The following is a 10,350-nucleotide window of genomic DNA, read 5'->3' on the forward strand; positions in this document are numbered from 1 at the left end:
CTAGTTGTTTTATTGTGTCATAGCCAATGAGGCTATCGAAATGAAATTTGAAAATACAAAAATTTATCGTTGATTTTGTGTTGAATTCTGGAAATGTTGGAATTTTGGCACAATAATCTTTGGTTGTTGTTTGAAATAAGAAGCAGATAGTAAAAGGCTCTTTAACAATATATTCTGAAAAAACTTTCTTTTTTTTTGTGTTAATGAATTATCTGGTAGCACCTATGTCAATTAAAAGTTTCAAAGGTGGATTCAAAATTTTAATATACGGAAGATCTGTTCTGTCACAGATTGAATTAAGTTCTATATGATTGTTTGATTTGTGGCTACATATTTTCTTGTTGGTTATTTTCGCAGTGTTCGTCATTTGTATCGTCTAAGGTTTGTTTATTGTTTCAAGTTTTTCCGAGGGAGATATTGGATTCTAGCAGCTTGATTTCTGTTTACTGATGTGGAAGGTCGATTTATGGAGTAATTTGAAATTGCGCTTATAGGAATAGGTCTTTGAAAGTTATTCTGTGGCTTTCTAAAAGTATTGTTTGAAATTCCACTCATAGAGGTAAGTTTCGGTGGTAGAGCTTGGGGCTTTGGTTTGATGAATTCTGATTTCTTGGAGGGCCAAAAACTTGGCGATTAGTGAAAAACCTCTTATATGGCAAAGTACGTAATTGGGCCACGTGGAAAATAGTTAGGGTTTTGGAAACTATTTTGGTAATTTGGTGGTGGTGTGTTTAACTGGGAATTAGGAGAGTTATTGTTCAAAGTTTTGTCTCTGTACAGGTCTAGACTATCAAGGTTTTGTCATTGTAAATATCTTATATTATTTTCTGAAATTATTTGTTGTCTGGCTTCGGCTATTGTATTATGTTTTATAGCACAACTAGTTGAAATGGTTCTTTTAAACCGCACAAAAATATTTTCAGAGCGTGAGTATCATAAAACCTCTTTTTTATTCTAACGGCGTCACCATTTTCGTGAAGGTCGACATAGTTATACAATAAGCTCAAATTTGACAAAAGCCTGGTATGAAAATGTAAAGAATTCTCTGTATTACCTTGTCTTAATTGACCTAAATCAAAAAGTAAACAATTTTCATTACCTACTAATTTTGAATAAATTCTATAAATAAGACTTATATTTTGAATACAAGCAGAGTTAACAGGATCCCAATACGTATTTATTGAAGTATTACTAATAATCTTGGAATAACATCCAAAAGTTCAGTATCAAACTTCGGAATTGACAATGTTAAATTACTAATATTACTTGTATTTGATATCAAGGAATTAATAATTGAATCTTCAATACACGAATTACTGAATTCATTTTCTAGATCAAAAGATATATCTTTTTCTATATTATATTAAAACTATTCACACTATGTGATTTTCTTACAACTTACAAAATTGTGGTAATAAATCTATTTTCTTGTTTCGTAGATTCTTCTTATCACTGAACTAATAGTTGATACCAAAGAGTTATTTACTATAAAATCCCTTTCAGTATCCTACTGACTGCGCCACTTTATATTTTATAATTATGCAAATTTTGACCTTATTAGATAGTTTTTTACTTCTGAGATGACAACTATTGTTACTACAGATAAATAAATATTTACGAAATAGTCCATCAAATAAAATTTAAACATTTTCTAGCTTTTTGTAGCATTTTAAATTTTTTGAAAATATAAAATAATACAGATATTTTTTTATATAACCATGTAATTGTTACTAAAACGTCAAAGTTGTTCAAAACGTCTTGGAAGTGACAGAATAAGTGCAATCTTCTTCTAAATTAAACCACATTAAACCGAATCCGATACAACTATATTAATGGATTCATCCGACGAAGAACTTCCCGAAGCCATTTTGAAGGCTGCAAATGAAACTAATTCCGAGCTGTTACCTGCCAAATGATTTAAAACCGTTACCGTCATCATCATCTTTATGCGACCTGCAACCGATGCCATCCTCATCAACGTCATCTACCTTCCAGTTGAAATCAAATAACTCCACTGGACCGGCAATTCTTACTAGTCTACAGAATACAACAAATTGTGTTTTCAATATTAATATTTATGATAATTAGTAGTTTTTAGTTAAAGTTTTGTATATTATTATGTTTGTTGGAATAAAATAATTTTATATAATTGGGTTGGCATACTTTTTTTGTATATATGGTCGTAGAAAAAATAATGTTCCTAACTCATGCGTAAAGTGACTTTCCCGCACTTGACAGCTTGCCCGAACTCCGCTCCGCGTCGTTCGGGACAACTGCAGTAGCGGGCGGGAAAGTATCACTTTCCGCACTTGTTAGGAAAATAACTATTTAAAAATTTCATTTAATTTATTTTACACAGATTTTTATGTTACTATGTACAATGAAGTCTACAATCATTCTCCCGAATTTTGTTATAATTAACAATAAAGAAATGTCGTATTACTGACCCAGCAGACTAACGACCTCGTACAAATAAAATAATGATGTTGCGGATTATAGGTAAATTTCATTCTATAACTAGCACTCATTATACATGATGTTCCTTAATGACATACTAATATTTAAGGGGGCGATTCTTGGGCCTATCCTAAGAAAAATAGTTTTTTTATTCTTATTTTCATGCCAATTCAAATATTCTTATGAAATTTGGTGTATATACATTAAAGAGCGTTTTTTCGCATAAATTAAATAAAAAGTATTAGTTTCGACAGAAAACTGATATCCACTGAATACAATCTTCACTAGACTAAGTGTCCGTACATAGCACTATTTTTTCTTTCGATTGATTTACAACTTCATGGCGAAAATTTGTAGGAAATTTCAAATCCTTATTAATATTGGAATGTAGAATAATAATCAAGAGACACTGACTACACCACGCGAAAAATAAAACAGAAATGCACGACTCACAAAACAAAATGATGCAATAATACGTGTGTAGACAAAACATACCACTGTTTGTACAAAATGTACCAGCGATTAGCAAGAACCAATTGCTGATCAATGGTAAATTCAGCCTAAATGCCTCCGGGTCTATCGGTCTCCATAGATCTGTATGTATTATTTCCAAAGGCCTTGTTGCTCTGGTCCTCTCGGTGTCAAACGGAAATCTAACCTGCTTTGCTTTCAAACATATTTCCGAAGGGGTGTCATAGCTTTTTATATTCTTATTGTCTATACCCATCATCATATAGTTTTCTATTGATTTTTTAATGTTGTTTATATGTAAAATTTCCCAATTTTCTATATCAATTCATAATTTTTTTTCTTTTATTTCCGTCAAATAACTTGTTACAAAGCCACATTTACTAAAATTCACTTCATTAAAACCTGTTGAATTTTCTTCCCTTTAAAAACTTTTTCATCATTCTTCATAACATATAATTTTTCCGTTTAAAAAATCACTTACCTCTGGTTTTGAATAAAGGCATTAACAGAAATTGATACGCATTGATTAGATACACAAATATCTAAATTTATTTCACTTGTCATATCTCTATCCCCATTTCTACGCAAATGAGTAATATCCCCTTTTTGAGCACCTGTGACATACCATTGCATTTACATTAAAAGCAACCAAGTGACCTTTTTCTTTTTTTATACACGTTTCATTCTCGGATATTAACCTAGCTATAAGCTTCATGAGGATTTTATCATTTTTTGGAGTGGATTCTCATGCAATTTTAAAAAAATTAAACCTATCTGGCAAAGAACTTGAAATTTTGGACATCAACATATCATCTGCTATCCTGCATCAGAGTTTTTAGGCGATAAGCCAAATTTTCTAACCTACTTATATGCATGGACATATGACACCCTCTTTCGTAAGAATAATTGAAAAATTCCTGCAAAATACTACATTTTTGTTGTTCAGTACAGTACCTTTTCTAAATATTAAAAATAAGTTTTCATACATTTTACATAGGGTGTTGTAGTTAATAAATATCCTTTGTGCATGAGCATCTTTCTTGATCCATAGCTTCTTTTTCTTATCATCTGTATTTCAATTTCAATCAACCAAAATTCCAAAAGCAAAACAGTGTTTTTCATATTTTATCGTCCTTCACGACGAGCTGAATCGATATGCATATGGGAAAATACTGGGACTATTGTTCTGAAAATTTGCTTGAATGGTTTTTCCGAAATGCTCGTTTCGGCTAAAATAATTTCATTTTTCTGAAACTTTCAAAACTTACTCCGAAGAAAGTACATCCCCAAAATTTTCATTGTTTACTATTCTATTTAAATATTACTGAATGGTTGACTACGACTTTTTCTTTTAAGTACAGCATTTGTAAAAGAATGCCTGTAATCCAAAACCGGTGTAAATATAATAAAGTATATAAGAACACCGTTACCTAACAGACGAAAAACACCAACTAATAGATGGAGATCGCCATATAATAGATCCAGAACATCATCACCACATAAATGTGGACCATCACCTATTAAATGTGGACACTATTACCTATTAGACATAAAAGACTATCATCTAAAAGATATAGAAAATCATTGCTAATTAGACGTAGAACTTTATCGCCTGAAAGTATTAGTAAAACTTTCCCTATTAGACGGGGTATATAGATATAGAACGACAACATATGATATAGAACCACGTTATTGGAATCGAAACAACTTTCATACTTTCTGGGTTGATTGTTTTATTAAATACGTGATGATAATTTGTATGCTGTATTTACTTCTACTACTACCACACCACACTTTCTATTACACTGTCTGACGCCTGTTTCGATGTTCTCCTCTAGTTTCTATGTATTCTGTTTAAAACAAAAAATATTAACGAGTATAATTTGATTTCAGATCAAAAGTTGATTAAATTTCGCTAAAGGAATTGAACAAAATATGTAATTTGATCCATTTGGTCGAAAAAAACTATAAACTACAGAAAGAGGTGATTCATAAGGTATCAACTGTTTTTGTTATTTGTGACAACTGCATATCGTATAATAATCGTTGAACAAATAATCAATTGATTATTTGAAGGAAAGAATAACATTACTCAGACTGAATTAGATCAATTTTCAAATGCAGTGGTAAGTTCAATAATATCTCCTCTTGTACTGGATACTTTGGACAATTTGAAATTTTTGTATCTTAGATTAATCCCAACAAATATTTTTTTTATATACATGACCTAAAGTGATTAAATTTTTCAATGAATCTGTAACTAATTCCTAATTTTATTGTAGGGACTTGAACACTGTATGACAATTATAGAGTTGTAAAATTCCAAAGCCAAGTAAAACTTGGTTATATTTTATTTCAGAAATATATAGAGTAATAAAATCTCATTAGGTATGCAAAGGGACCACAGAGTGACCCAACGAATATTTGAGCCACTTTGTGGCATTGATTTAATTATAAATAAAGTTTTTATCAAGTGCAGGTAGTATCACCCGGGTTGGGGTCAATATATGGGTTTAGCCTATTGTTATCCATCCAAAAACTGAAAATAATGTGCCAAAGGCATGCCAGTAGGATACTCGTAAAAAGGAAAGAATTTTATTTTAAAAGAATAAAAATTAGGCATTATATACATAGTACAGGGTGCGGCAGCATAACTTCCTTTTTTAAAAAGTTCGCCATTTAGTCGGTAGATGTCGTAACGGAGTGCTAGTGGTCTCGTTCGAGAGGGGGGACTATAAAGTTTTGTCCCGGCTCAGTTCAGTCGCCATCATGCGTTGGAACAGTGAGGAGCGTGCGTTTGCCGTTGAGGTTTACTTTTCGAGCGGATGTTCTGTGATCGCAACCCAGCGCGCCTTTCGGAATCGCTTTAATTTAGCCCCCTTGGCCCCTGTCCCGGACCGGAAATCAATTGTTACGTGGGTCACTACGTTCAGACAAACTGCAAGTGTGACAAGACGAAGAACTGGAGTCCCTCGGCCCATTAGATCACCGGAGAACATTGAGTTAGTTAGAACTTCAGTGTTGCGATCACCACGGCGTTCTGCGCGCAAACATGCGTCTGCCCTTGGACTTTCCGATCGTTCTGTGAGGAGAATACTTCATGATGATCTTCATTTTCATCCATACAAGATGGCAATTGTGCAGGAACTTTCTGAACGTGACTTCAATTCTCGGAGGAACGCGTGTGAGGTTTTTCTGGAAGTCGTTCCTGAGGACGCTATTGTTTTTTTTAGTGATGAAGCCCATTTTCATTTGTGTGGATCCGTAAACAAACAAAACATGCGCTACTGGGCTGATACCAATCCTCGACAATTGCATCAACGGCCTTTGCATTCACCTAAAGTCACAGTGTGGTGTGCAATTTACTCACGTGGAATTATTGGTCCCTGGTTCTTTGAGGAAAATGAAGTCACAGTGACAGTGAATTCGCACCGGTATGTAAACATGTTACAGGAATTTTTTTTCCCACGGCTAGATGAGTTGGACTTAGGGGACACTTGGTTCCAACAAGACGGAGCAACGGCACACACTTCAAGAACATCGATGGCTGTTTTGAGGGAACACTTCCCAGAGCGCCTTATCTCAATTAGGGGCGATTTGGAGTGGCCAGCCCGCTCTCCCGATTTGACCCCTTGTGATTATTTCCTATGGGGTTTTTTAAAATCCCGTGTGTATGTGAACCGTCCAAGGACCCTACAAGATTTGAAGTCGAACATCCAGGAAGAAATTGCCAACATAACGCCTGCTATGCTGGCAAGAGTCATGACAAACGCCAGAAATCGGTTTACTCAGTGTATGGAGAATGGGGGACGTCACCTAACTGATTTGATCTTCAAAACTCAGTAAAACAAAACTTTATGTATGTGCCTGTATTATAAAAAACGAATAAAAATTTTCTGATTCATACAATAAGTTTTATTAACTTTTGAAAAAAGGAAGTTATGCTGCCGCACCCTGTATTAGGAACCCTTATTTTTTATTAAACATTATACAAAAAATACATTATACAGAAATTAAATTATAAAAAATCGTAATATTTTTCGTCAACTCTTTTTGACGTTATACTTAACGGGTCCACAGTCCGATTGATCAAGTAGTCAAGATCCCACATTTTCTCCTCTTCTTTAATGACATGCTGGGCTGCTTTTCGGCAGTTCTCTGGAGGCTCTTAATGGCTTGATCAAAAAATAGCTTAACGTCTTTCATTTTGAATATCGTGTTGTGTCTTGCTACATACTTTAACTTGCGCCCATATTAGTTATATATATATAGTTATATACTGCTATATCTTGCACGGCGTATTTCATAAAACTATGTTTATGTAAATTTGCTAGCTAATGGATATTTTTTTATCAAATTATCTTCGAATTCAATACTTTTGGTTGTTAACCAGTCAATAATTTCTTGTTTTCTCCAAAATGAAGTTGGAGTCATCTCTATGCTTCGAGAATGATAACATGCGTTATCAATAACTACTACTGAATCAGCAGGAAGATATTTATAATTTCACCAAATTAGTCTTCACAAACATCCGAATCCATGTCCTCGTGGTAATCTCCCATATGGCACTATTGAAAGGTTAGCAAACCTTCTTTTAAAAATCTCTCTTCGCTTCCAATATGGACATTTATTAGTCTTTTCCCTTTACCTGAAGGCACCTTAATACCTGTTGACAGGCCTTCCATGAAAGCTTGGCGAGCTTTGGTTATATTTTTGTCTTGTCACATTTTTGGTACTGTATAACCTTCATTAATCTACGTCTGATCAAGATAAAAAATTTTCTTCTTCTGTGTTCTGTACTGTGCTTTATACTTAAGTATTTTCGTCACCAGCAATCAATTTCATCGTTTTTAAATAAAAGTGCTTTAAGGTTATGCTTTTCCCAGGCAAAATCCATTTTCTCAAAGTGGTCCATAAAAGTTTTTTAGTTATCAACGGAATACTGTCATCCTGGCCAAGCTTCATTAAAATTTTATCTAGGGTGGGTATTTCTTTATTAAAATAAAAAGAATTACAATTGGAAATAATCGATTAATCGAAAATAATCAATTTTAGATTATTCGAAAATCGGAAATAAGACTTCAAAAGAACGATTGTGGTTTGTTTCGTACAAAATACAGGATAAAGAGCGAGTATACCACTAGGAACATACAGAAGACATTATGATTTGATTCCCAATAAAAACAAACCAAATAATGAACCTACAGAAGCCACTTAAAAACTCTCTTTTAAATTCAATTAAACTGTACCAAAACCATTATGCATTTTTGGGAATGAAAATAGGCAAGAAACATTGTATTTTATAAAACCAAATTCTCACAGGATGTTGTCCACAAGCTCCACCTTACACAAAATTCTCTTTTGTATATTATTAATTAAAAGTGAAAAGTTTCAAAATAAACTCTTTAGTCTTAGATTAGGCTTGCAACTAAAAGCAAAATAAAAAATTATTATCTTGAAAGATGTTTATTATAAATTTTTAGGAATGTTAACAAACGTTTTATTCATAGTTAAAAAAACAAGCTGGTAATATGATGTCCAGTTAGTGACGCTCTTAGGTATGTTACTATTTGGCCTCCTTTGCTAAATACTCGCTCAGATGGAACACTTGAAGCTTGAATACAGAGAAACTCTTTTGCACATTGGAAAAGAAAAGGAAATACATGTGCGTTATATTTCCACCATATCAATGACTGGTATATTCATATATTGTTCGATTTCATTTTTAATTTTTACATTTAAACTCACAACATTATTAGCTTCATACTAATAACTAACAGTTTTCATAGATTTGAATATTGAAAGTCCGCTTTTATTTTCTCCTGATGACGCAGCTCTATTCTCAGAAACTGGAATTATTTCTAATTAGCTACTAAGTTGTAATATTATATCTTCAATTATCTGGTTTTCTGCAGAAGAAAAGGATCCTTTAAAATGTGGGTCTATGAAGGTGGCAGTCTGCAATAATTTATGAGTTTTCTTGTTGCTTTCATATCTGTTTTTAAGTGTGTTTAAAATTAATGAAGCTATTTCTCTTTTTAGTTCTACAATATCTTCATCAATTTCAGTTTCATCGTATTCAACTACCAATGTTTTACCTAATTCCAAAGAAATAGGTAGAATGGTAGATCCCGTTACATAATTTTCTCCAGAGTTTCTGAAATGTTTTGAATTGGAATTAGTAATTCCAGGATAACATTCAGGTGTTTCAAATGGTCAGCGTTTAGTATAAGCTTTTTTTAATGTCCATTATTATAGGATTGTACAAAATTAAGAGATTTACTTCTTGTTGAACAATTATCTTGATTAAATTTAAAAGAGACCACCATCGCGTTTTAGAAAAGGAAGGAATTTTTGTTTCCTTAGTGTTGTATTTTTTCTGAATTATTTTAAAATCTCTTAACAGCTTTCCAACTATGTGCAAAAATATTCTGAATTTTTTAAATTTTACCTATAGTTTCGCTTACTTTTGTATTTTCAAAACATTTTTTTACTGCAATATTAATAGCATATCCAAAACAACATATATGGGCTATTCCCATATCCTTAATAGCTTTTCATACATTACTTAAGTAATCTGTGGTAAACGATGTATTTGCTTTTTCTTCAATACTCCACTTGTTTAAAATAAGATTTATATTATTACATAAGTTTTCAGCAGTATGATCTTCATCCATTTCATAACAGCCCAAACAAACGCTTACTAACTGATAATTTTCGTCTACAAAATGGCATGTAAGGGCGATATAGGACCTGTTTGCAATGGTAGTCCAGCAATCGGTGGTACAAGATATAAATTTGGCTTGTTTTAAAATGGCTTCAATAACTCTGCGCGTTTCATTGTACAAATTAGGAATTAACTTTTGTGACAATGTGTTTCTGCTGGGTAATTTATAGCTTCCAATTAAAACTTGTACAAATTTTTTGAAACCGTCTTTTTCTACTATAAGGCATCATTTCTGTACCTACGAAAAAAGCCAAAGCCATGTCGGTTTTGGTTTGTAACTTTTTTGTCATCGTAAAGCTTTTTTTTGCACGCTTATTTAGAAGTTGAAGGGACTTGTATTAATAGTGGTATCTGTGATGAAGAAGAAGTTGATTCTGTCCATACTACTGAGATTTCGTCTACATCTGTAGTTTGGATCACGATATTTCCTCTTTATAACTCGACATTCTAAAAACAAAAGCATTTATCAATGATTTTTTTCAATATATTTCAAAATCCCTGAGGGATTTTGCTCAAAATCAATCTGAACTGACTATTTGTGCAAAATTTCAAATGGATTGCTCAACTGCAAAAGTGTCGGTTTATGGTGTGGGACACTTTATTGGCCTGGCTCGCATTCGGTAAATGCCTAGAGCGTAACGAGTGATGAGGAACTGCGTTCCAAAAAACGCACTATATCCATGTACCATACCGTA

Source organism: Diorhabda sublineata, chromosome Y, assembly GCF_026230105.1.
Source record: "Diorhabda sublineata isolate icDioSubl1.1 chromosome Y, icDioSubl1.1, whole genome shotgun sequence".
Lineage (NCBI taxonomy): Eukaryota > Metazoa > Arthropoda > Insecta > Coleoptera > Chrysomelidae > Diorhabda > Diorhabda sublineata.